This window comes from Tachypleus tridentatus, chromosome 3, assembly GCF_004210375.1.
Source record: "Tachypleus tridentatus isolate NWPU-2018 chromosome 3, ASM421037v1, whole genome shotgun sequence".
In the NCBI taxonomy this organism is placed as follows: domain Eukaryota; kingdom Metazoa; phylum Arthropoda; class Merostomata; order Xiphosura; family Limulidae; genus Tachypleus; species Tachypleus tridentatus.
The window spans coordinates 28,014,374-28,034,878 of record NC_134827.1 but is presented as its reverse complement, the minus strand read 5'-3'; positions in this window follow the sequence as shown (position 1 = coordinate 28,034,878).

The following is a 20,505-nucleotide window of genomic DNA, read 5'->3' as shown; positions in this document are numbered from 1 at the left end:
ATCTTATACCAGATCTCCTTGTTGGAAACTCTCACTTTAACTCGGAGAAACTGGGAAATTTATGAATTAAAGTAGGTTTAATTGGGTTATGATGACTACCTGCCTTCCATCTTGTCTTGCACTGCTAAATTAGGGGCTGCTAGCGCAGATAGCCCTTGAGTAGGTTTGAGCGAAATTCAAAACAACTATCGTTTCTACCACTCTAAACACTGTTAAACTATAATTTCATATGTGCGATTTGATACGAAACAGGACTAGCAATCGTATAAATGTTTGTTACTAGTGTTAAAAACTGAAAAAAAAAACATGTAGCTTTTACAATAATGCCTTAAATAGGCAGGTGTTACAAGATATAAGACAGAGGAGAAAGAGTGGACATGTAAGAAATATTTATATAATTCTTTAATTCATTTATGAAATAATATATATACATATGATATTGAAATAGATAAATATGAGGCTTAAATAACTTATAAATAAACTTACCAAGATTTTCCTGCAACATGACTTTCTCCTAAATATACTTATCAAGAATTTCCTGCTACATAACTTTCTTCTAAATAAACTTACCAAGAATTTCTTGATACATGACATTCCTCTAAATAAACTTACCAATAATTTTCTGCTACATAAATTTATTCTAAATAAACGTTCAAAGATATTCCTGCAACATGACTTTCTTCTAAAAATACGTACAAACAATTTCCTGCTACATGACTTTCTTCTGAATATACTTACCAAGACTTTCCTGCTACATAGCTTTCTTCTACATAAACATACCTAGATTTCTCTGCTGCATGACTGTTTTCTAAATATACTTACAAAGAATTTCCTCCTATATGACTTGCTTCTAAATATACTTACCAAGATTTTCCTCCTACATGACTTTCTTCTAACTAAGCACACCAAGAATTTCCTGCTACATAACTTTCTCATAAATAAACTTACCGAGGTTTTCCTGCTACATGACTTTCTTCTAAATATACTTACCAAGAATTTCCTGCTACATAACTTTCTTCTAAATAAACTTACCAAGAATATCTTGATACATGACATTCCTCTAAATAAACGTACCAAGATTTCCCTGCTACATGACTTTATTCTAAATAAACACACCAAGAATTTCCTGCTACATACCTTTCTTATAAATAAACACACCAAGAATTTCCTGCTACATACCTTTCTTATAAATAAACTTACCAAGAATTTCCTGCTACATAACTCTCCTCAAAATAAACTTACTAAGAATTTCCTGCTATATAACTTTCTTCTGAATATACTTACCAACATTTTCCTAAACATGAATATCTTCTAAATATACTTACCAAGAATTTCCTGCTACATGACTTTCTTCTAAACAAACTTACCAAGATTTTCCTACCACATAACTTTATTCTAAATAAACACACCAAGAATTTCCTGCTACATACCTTTCTTATAAATAAACTTACCAAGAATTTCCTGCTACATAACTCTCCTCAAAATAAACTTACCAAGAATTTCCTGCTATATAACTTTCTTCTATATATACTTACCAATATTTTCCTGCTACATGACTTTCTTCTAAATATACTTACCAAAATTTTCCTGCTACATGACTTTCTTCTATATAAGCATACCAAGATTTTCCTGAACACGACTTTCATCTAAATAAACTAACCAAGATTTTCCTGTTACATGACTTTCTTCTAAATAAACCTATCAAGAATTTCCTGCTGTATGAATTTCTTCTAAATATATTTACCAAAATTTTCCTGCATCATGACTTTCTTCTAAATATACTTACCAAGATTTTCCTGAACATGACTTTCTACTAAATAAACTTTCCAAGATTTTTCTGCTGCATGACTTTCTTCTAAATAAATTTACCAAGAATTTCCTGCTACATGACTTTCTTCCAAATATACTTACCAATAATTTCCTGCTATATAAGTTTCTTCTAAATAAACATTCCAAGATTTTTCTGCTGCATGACTTTCTTCTAAATATACTTACCAAGATTTTCCTACAACATGACTTTCTTCTAAATATACTAAATACGATTTTCCTGCTACATGACTCTCTTCGAAATAAACTTACCAAGGTTTTCCCGTTACATGACTTTCTTCTAAATAAACTTACCAAGGTTTTGCTGCTACATGATTGTCTTCTAAATAAACTTTCCAATATTTTTCTGCTGCATGACTTTCTTATAAAGATACTTACCAAAATTTTCCAATAACATGACTTTCTTCAAAATAAACACACCAAAATTTTCCTGCTACATAACCTTCTTCTAAATAAACTTATCAAGAATATCTTGATACATGACATTCCTCTAAATAAACTTACCAATAATTTTCTGCTACATAACTTTCTTCTAAATATACTTACAAAAAATTCCTGCTACATGACTTTCTTCTGAATATACTTACCAACATTTTCCTAAACATGAACATCTTCTAAATATACTTACCAAGAATTTCCTGCTACATGACTTTCTTCTAAACAAACTTACCAAGATTTTCCTACCACATAACTTTCTTCTAAACAAACTTACCAAGATTTTCCTACTACATGACTTTCTTCTAAATAAACACACCAAGATTTTCCTACTACATGACTTTCTTCTAAATAAACACACCAATAATTTCCTGCTACATACCTTTCTTATAAATAAACATACGAAGAATTTCCTGATACATAACTTTCTTCTAAATAAAGTTACCAATAATTTCCTGCTACATAACTCTCTTCAAAATAAATTTACCAAGAATTTCCTAAACATGAATATCTTCTAAATATACTCACCAAGAATTTCCTGCTACATGACTTTCTTCTAAACAAACTTACCAAGATTTTCCTACCACATAACTTTATTCTAAATAAACACACCAAGAATTTCCTGCTACATACCTTTCTTATAAATAAACTTACCAAGAATTTCCTGCTACATACCTTTCTTATAAATAAACTTACCAAGAATTTCCTGCTACATACCTTTCTTATAAATAAACTTACCAAGAATTTCCTGCTACATGACTTTCTTCCAAATATACTTACCAAAATTTTCCTGCTACATGACTTTCTTCTATATAAGCATACCAAGAATTTCCTGATACATGACTTTCTTCTAAATATACTTACAACAAAATTTCATGCTACATGACTTTCTTGTGAACATACTTACCAAAATTTTCCTGAACACGACTTTCATCTAAATAAACTAACCAAGATTTTCCTGTTACATGACTTTCTTCTAAATAAACCTATCAAGAATTTCTTGCTGTATGACTTTCTTCTAAATATACTTACCAAGATTTTCCTGAACATGACTTTCTACTAAATAAACTTTTCAAGATTTTTCTGCTGCATGACTTTCTTCTATATAAGCATACCAAGAATTTCCTGCTACATGACTTTCTTCTAAATATACTTACCAAGAATTTCCTGCTATATAAGTTTCTTCTAAATAAACATTCCAAGATTTTTCTGCTGCATGACTTTCTTCTAAATATACTTACCAAGATTTTCCTACAACATGACTTTCTTCTAAATATACTAAATACGATTTTCCTGCTACATGACTCTCTTCGAAATAAACTTATCAAGGTTTTCCCGTTATATGACTTTCTTCTAAATAAACTTACCAAGGTTTTGCTGCTACATGATTTTCTTCTAAATAAACTTTCCAATATTTTTCTGCTGCATGACTTTCTTATAAAGATACTTACCAAAATTTTCCAACAACATGACTTTCTTCAAAATAAACACACCAAAATTTTCCTGCTACATAACCTTCTTCTAAATAAACTTATCAAGAATATCTTGATACATGACATTCCTCTAAATAAACTTACCAATAATTTTCTGCTACATAACTTTCTTCTAAATATACTTACCAAGATTTTCCTACCACATAACTTTCTTCTAAACAAACTTACCAAGATTTTCCTACTACATGACTTTCTTCTAAATAAACATACGAAGAATTTCCTGATACATAACTTTCTTCTAAATAAAGTTACCAATAATTTCCTGCTACATAACTCTCTTCAAAATAAATTTACCAAGAATTTCCTGCTATATAACTTTCTTCTAAATATACTTACCAAGATTTTCCTGCTATATGGCTTTCTTCTAAATATACTTACCAAAATTTTCCTGCTACATGACTTTCTTCTATATAAGCATACCAAGAATTTCCTGATACATAACTTTCTTCTAAATAAACATATCAAGAATTTTCTGATGCATGACTTTCCTCTAAATAATCTTACCAATAATTTCCAGGTACATAACTTTATTCTAAATAAACGTACCAAGAATTTCCTGCTACATGACTTTCTTCTAAAAATACGTACAAACAATTTCCTACATGACTTTCTTCTAAATATACTAAATACGATTTTCCTGCTACATGACTCTCTTCGAAATAAACTTACCAAGGTTTTCCCGTTACATGACTTTCTTCTAAATAAACTTACCAAGGTTTTGCTGCTACATGACTTTCTTCTAAATAAACTTACCAAGATATTTCTGCTGCATGACTTTCTTCTAAATAAAGTTACCAAGAATTTCCTGTTACATAACTCTCTTCCAAATAAACTTACCAATAATGTCCTGCTACATAACTTTCTTCTAAATATACTTACCAAGAATTTCCTGCTGCATGACTTTCTTCTAAACAAACTTACCAAGATTTTCCTACCACATAACTTTCTTCTAAACAAACTTACCAAGATTTTCCTACTACATGACTTTCTTCTAAATAAACACACCAAGATTTTCCTACTACATGACTTTCTTCTAAATAAACACACCAATAATTTCCTGCTACATACCTTTCTTATAAATAAACATACGAAGAATTTCCTGATACATAACTTTCTTCTAAATAAAGTTACCAATAATTTCCTGCTACATAACTCTCTTCAAAATAAATTTACCAAGAATTTCCTAAACATGAATATCTTCTAAATATACTCACCAAGAATTTCCTGCTACATGACTTTCTTCTAAACAAACTTACCAAGATTTTCCTACCACATAACTTTATTCTAAATAAACACACCAAGAATTTCCTGCTACATACCTTTCTTATAAATAAACTTACCAAGAATTTCCTGCTACATACCTTTCTTATAAATAAACTTACCAAGAATTTCCTGCTACATACCTTTCTTATAAATAAACTTACCAAGAATTTCCTGCTACATGACTTTCTTCCAAATATACTTACCAAAATTTTCCTGCTACATGACTTTCTTCTATATAAGCATACCAAGAATTTCCTGATACATGACTTTCTTCTAAATATACTTACAACAAAATTTCATGCTACATGACTTTCTTGTGAACATACTTACCAAGATTTTCCTGAACACGACTTTCATCTAAATAAACTAACCAAGATTTTCCTGTTACATGACTTTCTTCTAAATAAACCTATCAAGAATTTCTTGCTGTATGACTTTCTTCTAAATATACTTACCAAGATTTTCCTGAACATGACTTTCTACTAAATAAACTTTTCAAGATTTTTCTGCTGCATGACTTTCTTCTATATAAGCATACCAAGAATTTCCTGCTACATGACTTTCTTCTAAATATACTTACCAAGAATTTCCTGCTATATAAGTTTCTTCTAAATAAACATTCCAAGATTTTTCTGCTGCATGACTTTCTTCTAAATATACTTACCAAGATTTTCCTACAACATGACTTTCTTCTAAATATACTAAATACGATTTTCCTGCTACATGACTCTCTTCGAAATAAACTTATCAAGGTTTTCCCGTTATATGACTTTCTTCTAAATAAACTTACCAAGGTTTTGCTGCTACATGATTTTCTTCTAAATAAACTTTCCAATATTTTTCTGCTGCATGACTTTCTTATAAAGATATTTACCAAAATTTTCCAACAACATGACTTTCTTCAAAATAAACACACCAAAATTTTCCTGCTACATAACCTTCTTCTAAATAAACTTATCAAGAATATCTTGATACATGACATTCCTCTAAATAAACTTACCAATAATTTTCTGCTACATAACTTTCTTCTAAATATACTTACCAAGATTTTCCTACCACATAACTTTCTTCTAAACAAACTTACCAAGATTTTCCTACTACATGACTTTCTTCTAAATAAACATACGAAGAATTTCCTGATACATAACTTTCTTCTAAATAAAGTTACCAATAATTTCCTGCTACATAACTCTCTTCAAAATAAATTTACCAAGAATTTCCTGCTATATAACTTTCTTCTAAATATACTTACCAAGATTTTCCTGCTATATGGCTTTCTTCTAAATATACTTACCAAAATTTTCCTGCTACATGACTTTCTTCTATATAAGCATACCAAGAATTTCCTGATACATAACTTTCTTCTAAATAAACATATCAAGAATTTTCTGATGCATGACTTTCCTCTAAATAATCTTACCAATAATTTCCAGGTACATAACTTTATTCTAAATAAACGTACCAAGAATTTCCTGCTACATGACTTTCTTCTAAAAATACGTACAAACAATTTCCTACATGACTTTCTTCTAAATATACTAAATACGATTTTCCTGCTACATGACTCTCTTCGAAATAAACTTACCAAGGTTTTCCCGTTACATGACTTTCTTCTAAATAAACTTACCAAGGTTTTGCTGCTACATGACTTTCTTCTAAATAAACTTACCAAGATATTTCTGCTGCATGACTTTCTTCTAAATAAAGTTACCAAGAATTTCCTGTTACATAACTCTCTTCCAAATAAACTTACCAATAATGTCCTGCTACATAACTTTCTTCTAAATATACTTACCAAGAATTTCCTGCTGCATGACTTTCTTTTAAATAAACTTACAAAGATTTTCCTGTTACATGACTTTTTTAAATATACTTACCAAGAATTTCCTGCTGCATGACTTTCCTTTAAATAAACTTAATATTTTCCTGCTACATGACTTTCTTCTAAATATATTTACCAAGATTTTCCTGCATCATGACTTTCTTCTTAATGTACTTACAAAGATTTTCCTGCTACACGACTTTCTTCTAAATATAGTTAGTCACCTAATTTTCTTCAAAGCCGAAACTTGCAAAAACGTTCGCAACCTAATTATGAGCACAAGAATACCAGACTTCTACAGAATAAAGTTCTGTTTTACAAAGAACACACCTTATATATATGAGACATTTATTGTTGTTAGGAGTAAAAACTACAAACTTTGAACGATCAAAAAGCATATAATGTGAACAGTCAAATCACGTTTCACCATTTTATGTCATGGAAATAGAGTGACATTTGTGTTATTCTGACAATGAAAATTCATTGATATTGTATTAATGATATAAGGAATGTTTGATCCCTTGTTTATATCACAACATGATATTTATTGTTGTTCTGCAGTATTTAACTATATTGTAAGTAAACGACATGTAACGTGTAATTTTATTTTTAACAATAAACCTGTCAAACTCTTTCATATCCCAAGACAACCACTGGGATGCGTATATGCTTTTTAAATTCATCAGAAAATATATCAAAATTACATTGGAAGCATGACAATTACACATCATTATGCAGTCTACTCATATTATAGAAAATGTATAATAATATTCTGAAAAACCATTGTTTTATTTTAGTTTGTTGTTACTGTTGTTGTAAGCATTTGTCCTTTAGTATTCACTGTCGCTTAGCAACCCGAAATCTAGACGTCCAAACATAATAATTATGCACCAACAAATAAAACGTTTTGGCTTTGAAAGGTTTCTGGACAAATGTGGATATTTTAGAAAGACTCGTGAAGTACAAACGTTTAAAGAAATACACAAAAGTTTATTTGACTACTTCAACATCTCACGTTTGAATATGACAGAAAAGCAGTAAGAAAAATGATTGTAAATATATCAATCTTCTGGTAAACATTTTCTACTTGACAACTTCAACGATTGCACAATAGAAAGCTCCCCGCCAGTACAGCGGTATGTCTCCGGATTTTGTTTTTGAATTTCGAACAAAGCTACTCGAGGGCTATCTGTGCTAGCCGTTCCTAATTTAGTAGTGTAAGACTAGAGGGAAGGCAGCTAGTCATCACCACCCACCGCCAACTCTTGGGCTACTCTTTTCCCAACGAATAGTGGGATTTACCGTCACATTATAACGCCCCCACGGCTGGGAGGGCGAGCATGTTTGGCGCGACGGGGATGCGAACCCGCGACCCTCAGATTACCAGTCGCACGCCTTAACACGCTTGGCCATGCCGGGCCACGCGCAAAGTTATTCGATGGCTATCTTCGCTATCCATTCCTAACTTGACAATGTTGATTACAAGAAAAGCAGTTAATCACCAACACCCAACGTCAACTCTTGTGCTATTTTTTACCAGCAAAATGCTTGACTGATCATCCCATTACAATGACCCCGTAGCTGAAAGAGGAAACATGTTTAGTTACAGGATTCGAACCCGCGATCCACAGATTGTAATTCAAGCACTCTAACCGCTCTGAGAAAGAACATTTAAATTAAACAAAAACATTTCCTTAAATAAACTTGCATTTCTTAAAGGTCTTTTGCTTTAAATTAATATGAAGGTGTTTGAAGTTGATTTCATCCTTTGATTCAAAAGTTCTGAACGTCTTTTTAAATGACACTGTTGTTACACTGAATACTAGTTACAATATTTTCGGGTTTTCTCAGAAATATATAGTTAACTCGAGACTCTTTCTGAAGAGAGATCTTCTTTGTTTCACCCCCAATTATTTAAAGGTAGGTCTAAGGGTTGAAAACTCTAAAATTCGGGTTTTGATACCTGGGATAGGCAGACCACAAATAGGTCTAACAGCAAACAAACAACCGTTTCTCCGAGGTTCGGAATGATCGAAAAGGTTTGTCAAGTCTCCTTTGGTCCCACAACAGATATTGCTAAGATGAACTTGACTACTTGTCCCAGAACGTGTCAACAAACTGTCGAGTACAACAAATACGAATGTTTTTTTAAATATTATTCACTATTCACTGAAGGGCATTGTCGTAATATTATATGTTATATATTGTTGTTAATTTGACTACAGCATGTCATACTGTTGTTGTGTGTGATTATAGTATTTAATACTGTTGTTGTTTGTGACTACAACATGTCATACTGTTGTTGTGTGTGATTATAGTATTTAATATTGTTGTTGTTTGTGACTACAACATGTCATACTGTTGTTGTGTGTGATTATAGTATTTAATATTGTTGTTGTTTGTGACTACAACATGTCATACTGTTGTTGTGTGTGATTATAGTATTTAATATTGTTGTTGTTTGTGACTACAACACGTCATACTGTTGTTGTTTGTGATTATAGTATTTAATACTGTTGTTGTGTGTGATTATAGTATTTAATATTGTTGTTGTTTGTGACTACAACATGTCATACTGTTGTTGTTTGTGATTATAGTATTTAATACTGTTGTTGTGTGTGATTATAGTATTTAATACTGTTGTTGTTTGTGACGACAGCATGTCATACTGTTGTTGTTTGTGATTATAGTATTTAATATTGTTGTTGCTTGTGACAATAGCACGTCATATTGTTACTTTCTGTGACTACAGCATGTCATACTATTGTTGTTTGTGATTATAGTATTTAATATTGTTGTTGCTTGTGACAATAGCACGTCATATTGTTACTTTCTGTGACGACAGCATGTCATACTGTTGTTGTTTGTGATTATAGTATTTAATATTGTTGTTGTTTGTGACTACAACATGTCATACTGTTGTTGTGTGTGATTATAGTATTTAATATTGTTGTTGTTTGTGACTACAACATGTCATACTGTTGTTGTGTGTGATTATAGTATTTAATACTGTTGTTGTTTGTGATTATAGTATTTAATACTGTTGTTGTTTGTGATTATAGTATTTAATACTGTTGTTGTTTGTGACTACAACATGTCATACTGTTGTTGTGTGTGATTATAGTATTTAATATTGTTGTTGTTTGTGACTACAACACGTCATACTGTTGTTGTTTGTGATTATAGTATTTAATACTGTTGTTGTTTGTGACTACAACATGTCAGTGTTGTTGTGTGTGATTATAGTATTTAATATTGTTGTTGTTTGTGACTACAACATGTCATACTGTTGTTGTTTGTGATTATAGTATTTAATACTGTTGTTGTTTGTGACTACAACATGTCATACTGTTGTTGTGTGTGATTATAGTATTTAATATTGTTGTTGTTTGTGACTACAACATGTCATACTGTTGGTGTTTGTGATTATAGTATTTAATACTGTTGTTGTGTGTGATTATAGTATTTAATATTATTGTTGTTTATGACTACAGCATGTCATACTGTTGTTGTTTGTGATTATAGTATTTAATATTGTTGTTGTTTGTGACTATAACATGTCATACTGTTGTTGTGTGTGATTATAGTATTTAATACTGTTGTTGTGTGTGATTATAGTATTTAATATTGTTGTTGTTTATGACTACAGCATGTCATACTGTTGTTGTTTGTGATTATAGTATTTAATATTGTTGTTGTTTGTGACTACAACATGTCATACTGTTGTTGTGTGTGATTATAGTATTTAATATTGTTTGTTGTTTATGACTACAGCATGTCATACTGTTGTTGTTTGTGATTATAGTATTTAATATTGTTGTTGTTTGTGACTACAACATGTCATACTGTTGTTGTGTGTGATTATAGTATTTAATATTGTTGTTGTTTATGACAATAGTACGTCATATTGTTACTTTCTGTGACGACAGCATGTCATACTGTTGTTGTTTGTGATTATAGTATTTAATATTGTTGTTGCTTGTGACAATAGCACGTCATATTGTTACTTTCTGTGACGACAGCATGTCATACTGTTGTTGTTTGTGATTATAGTATTTAATATTGTTGTTGCTTGTGACAATAGCACGTCATATTGTTACTTTCTGTGACGACAGCATGTCATACTGTTGTTGTTTGTGATTATAGTATTTAATACTGTTGTTGCTTGTGACAATAGCACGTGATATTGTTACTTTCTGTGACTATAGTATGTCATACTGTTGTTGTGTGTGATTATAGTATTTAATACTGTTGTTGTTTGTGACTACAACATGTCATACTGTTGTTGTGTGTGATTATAGTATTTAATATTGTTGTTGTTTATGACAATAGTACGTCATATTGTTACTTTCTGTGACGACAGCATGTCATACTGTTGTTGTTTGTGATTATAGTATTTAATATTGTTGTTGTTTGTGACTACAACATGTCATACTGTTGTTGTGTGTGATTATAGTATTTAATATTGTTGTTGTTTGTGACTACAACATGTCATACTGTTGTTGTTTGTGATTATAGTATTTAATACTGTTGTTGTTTGTGACTACAACATGTCATACTGTTGTTTTTCGTGACTATAACATGCCACATTATTGTTGTTTGTGACTATAGCATGCCATATTTTTGTTGTTTATGACTATATTATATCATATTGTTGTTGTTTGTCACTATACTATGTCGTATTGTTGTTTATTATTATAGCATGTTATATTGTTTTTGTTTGTGACTATAACATGCCATATTGTTGTTTTTCGTGACTATAACATGCCACATTATTGTTGTTTGTGACTATAGCATGCCATATTTTTGTTGTTTATGACTATATCATATCATAATATTGTTGTTTGTGACTATACTATGTTGTATTGTTGTTTATTATTATAACATGTCATATTGTTGTTGTTTGTGACTATAACATGTCATATTTTTTGTTGTTTGTGATTATAGCATGTTATGTTGTTGTTTGTGACTATAACATGCCATATTGCTGTTGTTTGTGACTATAACATGCCACATTGTTGTTGTTTGTGACTATAACATGTCATGTTGTTGTTGTTTGTGACTATAACATGTCATGTTGTTGTATTGACTATAGCATGCAACTCATCCAATTCATTCTTATCGATGTCCAGGAATATCTGATGATCCTACTTAGTTAGCATTATGTAGCCAGTAACATCACCTAATAATTACAGTATTCAACCTCACTGTATCTCGGCGGGAGAGCAACAACATTACGGACTTACAACGCTAAAATCCGGGATTCGATTACCTGTGGTGGACAAAGCGAATAGTGCAAAATGTCTTTGCTCAGAAGCAAACAAATAATTCTTAAACTTCTATCATTGAAGCATTCTCTGTTCCATAACTACTGGCGTACAGAATATTCATCCATACTGACACGAACTTTACTGGAAATTATTAATCGTGGTGCTAAGTTTGTTTTTCAAATTAATATTCAAATTCGTTTCAAGGTTTTATGAGAACTACGATGGGCATGTCGACATTTTCTTTTCATAAACTTTCGTTTAATTAATGCACATTTTCGCTTAAGTGAGTTTCATAGCACAATGAATAGTGTTAACACAGTTTATTGATCCAAAGTATTTCATGGGATACCATTAACATAACACAGTTATCTTTGATTTCATTCCCTAATGCTTTAAATCCTGTCTCAAAAAGCTTTGCTACACTTTATTTATGTGTAATTTTTTACTATTTTCTAATAAATCATTATGAAGACATGTATTAAACCTAAGCATCAACACAAAGCAGCCTTTTATTGGTCTTTCAGCGGTTTGTATTGATTTATTATTGTTTCATTTCCGTCACTAAACGTGTGTACTTCGATGGTAAGAGACTGGAGTACATTAGAATATCATTTTGTGATTACTTATCTTCATCTGAGTTGTTTCTTCGTTCCATAAAAGCATTTTTTGTGATTCTTTTGTTTCGTCCTTATCTCAAAGAAATATTGAGAACTGTCAGAACTTTGTCCCATATTATCCTATTTGATGGTCTATCATTTGTAACTCTTCTATATCATTATAGAAGACTGACACATATATCCTACTTTGATGGTCTGCCATCTATCATATTTCTACATCATGATAGAGAACTTTGCCACATACAGTGTCCTTCTTTTGTGGCCTTTCATCTGTTAACTTTCCATACCATGATAGAGGACTTTGCCACATACAGTGTCCTACTTTTGTGGCCTTTCATCTGTTAACTTTCCATACCATGATAGAGGACTTTGCCACATACAGTGTCCTACTTTTGGATTTACTAGTTCTTGTTAACCAAGTAGAAATGTATTTGCTGTAAAATAGTTCTGATAAAGAAAAATAAAGCGTCAGTTGAGTTCCAAGTGTCAACAAACTCGGTAACAAATCTTCTCCAAGTGTTTCACTACGCACTTCACCTTAAATCGAATATATTTTCGTCAAAACTCGCTCAAGAACAAAACTCCCAGTCAGTAATCAGTTTCGGAGTAGAATACCCAAATTGAAAAAGTAGTAGTATTTCTTTATTGTCACTCATCTAACAAATAGGGCCCGGCATGGCCTAGCGCGTAAGGCGTGCGACTCGTAATCCGAAGGTCGCGGGTTCGCGCCCGCGTCGCGCTAAACATGCTCGCCCTCCCAGGCGTGGGGGTGTATAATGTGACGGTCAATCCCACTATTCGTTGGTAAAAGAGTAGCCCAAGAGTTGGCGGTGGGTGGTGATGACTAGCTGCCTTCCCTCTAGTCTTACACTGCTAAATTAGGGACGGCTAGCACAGATAGCCCTCGAGTAGCTTTGTGCGAAATTCCCAAACAAACAAACAAACATCTAACAAAATACTTCAAGTTAACATTATTGTTTATTGCGTTTGTGTTTTTGTTTTATGGCAAAGCTATTAAGGCTACCTGTAGCCACCTCTAATGTTGAATTTCCGACTAAAAGTAATTAGCTGTCAAAAAGTACCCGCCGTCATCTTTTGGGTTACGCTTCACCATGGAGTAGTGGGATTGAACGTAGCAGTAAAAACGTTCCACAGCTGAAAGGGCGACCATAACCGGTGGCGATTTTCTATTTTGTTGATGGTCAAAATAATAATAATAATTCACGAACACCAAATGTTTTCCATGTTGAGCATCTGTATACATTTTCAAGGTAAAATATTTTAAAAACTATTTTCACTAAATGAGATATTTTTAAGTAAATGTGTTTTTTTTTTTTAAATTATAGTGTGGATTTTAGTTCGGTGCATCTGTCATTTAACAATGTAAAAAATACGATGTAAATATTTTATGAATACCTTTACAACTTGGTTATAGACTTTAGAAGTTTTACATACATGTTTCCCACTAAAGGAGCCATCTAGTGGCACAGTGGTATGTTTGCAAACTTACAACGCTAGCAACCGGGTTTCGATGCTCGTAATGGGCAAAACACAAGTAGTTTATTTTTTAGCTTTGTGCTTAATTGCAAAAAAATAACTAAAGGAAAACGAAGACAAGATTTTGCATATCACCAATGTGAAAACTCCAAATGTTTGTTAGCCACTGTGTCTCCAATAAAGTTTATTGGGAGTTCTCTACTGGTTTTAACATACGTTTACATTAGCAGATTAGAAGCATAGTATTTCTAATACCAATTTCTGGCTTGTTTTAAGATATTAAATTAGGATACGTTTCCATCTACATTTTAATTCACAAGCCACTGTATAAAACACAATATTTGTGTTTGATAGTTATATACAGTTATATAACAAAGAGAGGAAAACGTCTTACAATTCAAATGAAAGATTAACATTTATTAAATGTTAAATATTTTGTGAAATAAAGCTTAACTTCCTTTCGAACTGCTTACTCTGACTCTTTTTGTTGTTGTTTTTTTCTTACCAAGCTTATCCATCATCTGGTAGCAATAACTGCAGTGAATTAGCAAACATGAGAACTTTTGTTTCTTTTCTAGGTTGACTGTAACAATGCCCTTTGGCCCGGCATAGCCAGGTGATTAAGGCACTCAACTCCTAATCTTAGGGTCGCGGATTCGAATCCCCGTTACATCGAACATGCTCGCCCTTTCAGCCGTGGGGGCGTTATAATGTTACGGTCAATCACATAATTCGTTGGTAAAAGAGTAGCCCAAGAGTTGGAGGTGGATGGTGAAGACTAGCTGCCTTACATCTAGCCTTACACTGCTAAATCATAGACGGCTAGCGCTGATAGCCCTCGTGCAGTTTTGCGCGATTTTCAAAACAAACCAAACCAAACAATACCCCTTTTTATACGATACAGTTAATAATACTGTCATATCTACCATCGGGGATACCTTAATTGGATATCTTCAAATTAGTTCCCAATGGTGCAGCTGTAAGTCTACGGATTTAAAACGCTAAAATCATGGGTTCGATTCCCTCGGTGGATTCAGCAGATAGCCCGATGTGGCTTTGCTATATGAAAACACACACTATTTGAATTAATCATTTATAGACAGGGTGTTCGGAAAGTCAACTGTGCACTTATATATGTATATGATTACAAAACTGCACAGTGACTTTCCGAACACCCTGTAGTATGTTAATGAATATTTAGGGTTTTTGTTTTACGAAGAGGATTAAACATTATTAATAAAAAGACTGTGATAGTGGTTTCAAGTTTATTCAAAATTGAAGGAACAAGTATATATTTCAGTATATTTTCGTCATAACTAAATATATGTATGAGAAACAAGTCTACAAGTGTATATTTAAACTTGCGAGTAAAGTTTGAAGCAACTCAAACGAAATTCACCTCATTCAAGTAGAATACAACTCAAGGTACCCTATATAAAGTTGTTACGTGAGAATACAACTCAAGGTACCCTATATAAGGTTGTTATTTGAGAATACAACTCAAGGTACCCTATATAAGGTTGTTACGTGAGAATACAACTCAAGGTACCCTATATAAGGTTGTTACGTGAGAATACAACTCAAGGTACCCTATATAAGGTTGTTACGTGAGAATACAACTCAAGGTACCCTATATAAGGCTGTCACGTGAAACTATGCATTCCTCATTGATTCTCGATACAAACACCAACATGGGCCTTTTGCGGCTCTTTTTGTCAGTGTGTACCCTTTATCTTGTGTACCCAAGCAGTCAGGCGCCATCTGACAGAGAATGAGGTGGCCAGGGAGGTCCAGATGCTGCAGGATGGTCGGACCCAAAGGAGGGTGGCACAACGCGTCGGTGTATCACCAAGCGTCCCAGATGCTGGAGGATAGTCGGACCCAAAGGATACGCGTCGGTGTATCACCAAGCGTCATAAATCGACTTTGGCGACGCCACTAGGAGACGAACACTTATGGCAGGAGACCAGGCCAAGGCCGTCATCGCTGCACAACAGCCAGAGAGGACCGTTACATCGTGACTACCGTTCTGCGGGACAGGTTAGTTACGGCTCGGTCACTGCGAAATGACCTTCAGCATTCCACTGGAAACCGTGTGTCGACCCAAACAGTTCGCAATCGTCTGCACGAAAGACGTTTTAATGCCAGACGGCCTGCAAGAGATATTATTCTAACAGCGTGACACCGTGCAGCCAGTTTGGAGCTTGTTTGTAAGCACCTAGACTGGGAACTTCGTCAATGGATCACCGTACTGTGAACAGACGAGAGCAGGTTCACTGTGTCTCGTGATGATGGACGTGAGAGAGTGTGGAGACTCCAAGAAGATCAATTTTCCACCTGTAACACTGTGCAAGTCGACGCTTATGAAGGAGGTTCTGTAATGGTCTGGACAGGCACATACTTGGGTGGCCGCACGGACTTACTCATACTCAACAGGGGTGCTCTGAACGCACGACGATATAGAGTCGAAATTCTGGACCCCACTGCGAGGCCTTTGCCGGTGCTGTCACGGATAGGTTCATTCTCATGCAGATTAAAGCGCGAGCCCACGTCGCCAAACTGTGCATGGACTTCCTTGATGAGAAAGGAATAGAGACTTCTGAGTGACCCGCCAGATCTCCAGATTTAAACCGATTGAACATTGTTGGGATATGTTGTCGAGGCGTGTTAAGTGAACGCCAGCGCCCTCCTCAGAATATACAGGAACTCTGACAAGCCCTGGTAGACAAGTGAGCTGCCATACTCCAAGATAACGTAGATAGACTGATTCGAAGTGTGCCAAATCGGTGTCAAAAGTGTGTCACAGCCCGCAGAGGTCACACTAGATATTGAATATTTCAAACATTTCTTGAATAAACGCACGTAAGCTGTTTAAAGTATTGTTTCATGTGGGATATCAGTTTTGGTGATATTGGTCATTTTTTAAAATTTTATTTCTCCATGTTTTACCGTTCATCACACATGAAAAATGGATACAGATGGAACTGAAATGAGGCAAATTACCTAAAAAATAAAATATATTATCACATTTGGAACACTGAGATAAATTATATAAGAAAACGTACTTGTTCCTTTACATTTTTTTGAGCAATTTATACCCACTATTAATAATAAATACAATGTATCTTTACTGATCTATTAACACCATGGTTTTGCTTTGCATCTTAATCAACAAAAGAGTTAAAAATATTTCTCTCGAGAAAGTTTGCGTGATACGATAGAGGAATGACGCATGATCTGAGGTAGTCAGATAAAAAGAAATTCATCTAAATGTAAAAACTGCACACAAAACAAAACATTTTGCAAATTCTAGATAAACATAAAACGTTCACTTTAATTAATTAATGAAGCCATGAAACACGAAGTATGCTGAGCACACTAAGCGATGTTTTCGCTTTTTAACCTAACATCATATGACTAGTTTGGACCTGCTTAACAAACGTATCAAGTATCAAAGCAGAAATACCCCATGTAAAGCTTCATGTACCATGCCTCTTACATTTAGCCAGTATAGTTATTACTGGGATAGTTAAGCCTATATATTGTATCTAGATCAGTGGCTCCCAACCTTTTTTATGCCCCGCACCCCTAAAAAATTTAATATGTTCTCGCACCCCTTACAGTAATTATTTATTTAAGAACAAAGGTGAAGGTGGCTAAAACAAATGTTATGAGCACCTTAGTTAGTTGCGAGCACCCCTGGTTGGGAACCAGTGATCTAGATAAATAATTAAAAGACACACTGAATCGTTTAAATTTAATAGTGTAAATTACTACACACTTTTACTACAAAAAATGCTGTCTATATTTTATAGCGATTTTTTTAACTACGTGATTTATACTCAGTGAATAACAACTGTTAGTATTTAATAAGCTGATAACCTCGAACGGTGGAATGCTTAATTTTGTTAGATTATGTGGAGTTAGGATAAAGAAAGTTGCCCACAATCCTTAGCTATTATATTGAATTTAAGAACAAATTATCGTAACAATTTTACTGGAGACTGTCAAAACAGTGAACAAATTTGTAAACGTTATGCATTTCAGTTAGAAATACCCCCCTCCCACTTCATCCCGTTACTCTGCGAAAAGTTTGCAAGGCCTATACCGTTAAAAAACAAAATTCCAATACTCGAGGTAGGCACAGAACAGATAGCCCATTGCGTAGGTTTGTGCTTAACAAGAAACAATGAAGTTAAAAATAAATTATTCTTACCACAATTTTTAGAAAAACGGGGTGTGAACTTTGTTGAAATAAAACCTTTCGGAAATTTTTTTAGTGCTCGAGCGCCATCTATTTGAAATATTTCAAATTCCAGCAGATCGAAAGAGGTGTCATGGGTAAAAATTATATATTTTCTTCGGAATGTTTGTGTTTATAAATGGAAAATTTATAATTTTGAAATCAAAATCCCGTGTTCTAAATTGAGGTAGTGTGTTTCACTGGCGTCCACTGAATAATTTCCTGATAGAGGCACTCAGGCTACATCAAGAATATTTGGTAGGTTCGAAACTGGTGTGTTGTTGACGTCAGTGACGAAGTGTATTAATGTTTTATTCTCTTGTGAAGGTTTATAGTAGTTTTTCTTCAGAAGTTGTGTGACGTACTGGCGTCCAAGTTGAAAAATAAATAAATCTGGCATCTGCGGGCTGAAGCTCGTGTTTCTTTATGAATGGGTTCTAGGATTCGGATTTTGATACCCGTCGTGGGCAGAACAGAGACGGACCACTGTTTCCTAACTTCAACTAAAGTTTGGCTTTTAACTTTAGCTTTGAGAATGTGTGGGCCAAATCGTACGGAAGTGTCGTTAAGCAAGAAATATCATGCCTTATGTTAATTCGTTCGGTGTAAAACAACTAATTTTGTGACGAATATATTCGAAAAAGCAGTTAATATGACCAATACGAACTTACTTGAGTTCTTATAAAATCTGTTAATTATAAACGTAAGTTTTTTGTTGACTTTGAGTAAAGATAGGTTGGTATAAAAAGTTGTAGAAATAAAACGTTCTGACTGAATTAACTGTGAAGGATTTTTCTTAACTTTTGTTTCCATTCAGTGGAATTTTCGATAAAGTTATCTGAAGAGCATGTTGGAAAATCCACATGATTACAGTTCATTGTGTGGTACTCATTTAACTTTTGTTTCCATTCAGTGGAATTTTCGATAAAGTTATCTGAAGAGCATGTTGGAAAATCCACATGATTACAGTTCATTGTGTGGTACTCATTTAACTTTTGTTTCCATTCAGTGGAATTTTCGATAAAGTTATCTGAAGAGCATGTTGGAAAATCCACATGATTACAGTTCATTGTGTGCTACTCATTTAACTTTTGTTTCCATTCAGTGGAATTTTCGATAAAGTTATCTGAAGAGCATGTTGGAAAATCCACATGATTACAGTTCATTGTGTGGTACTCATTTAACTTTTGTTTCCATTCAGTGGAATTTTCGATAAAGTTATCTGAAGAGCATGTTGGAAAATCCACATGATTACAGTTCATTGTGTGCTACTCATTTCCTCAAAATAGAAATATCTAAATAGTGCTTTCTCTTAGCTGTAGATACCACAAATAAATTATTCAATGTAAATACTGTATATTATTAGCGCCAGATATACTTGAAAGACAAATCAGTAGTCTTTAAACAGCTAATATATTCAGTTGATATTTTAAATGCAGTATTTACAAACTGAATAGATAAAATTACGTCCATCTTCAAAACACTTACAACTTTGTTAGTTTTGAATTTTGCGCAAAGATACACGAGGGCTACCTGCGCTAGACGTCCCTAATTTTGCAGTGCAAGACGTGAGGGAAGGTAGCTAGTCATCACCACCAACCGCCAACTTCTGGGCTACTCTTTTACCAACGAATAGGAGGGATTGGCCGTCACGTTATAATACCTCCACGGCTGAAAGGGCGAGTATGTTTGGTGCGACCGGGGTTCGAACCCGCGACCTTCAGATTGTGAGTCGAGCATCTTAACCACCTGATCATATCCAAAACACTTACAGCATGTGGTTATTTACCGTTTTCGTTAACCAGTCTGACAACACCCATAAATGACATGCTAATCTTTTGTTTGTGATTTAATTACTACATATACACTCGAAGAAAAGAAATAAAAAGTTTTGTTGCTTGCGTGTTTAATCTCAAGCTTTTGAAATTAACATGTGTAACCAAGAAAGCTGGAAGTTAGTGAATAAAGTTTTACGTATACGATAAAAAACTTGCCTGGTTATTTGAATAGATTATTACTTTTATTACTTTGTTAATCA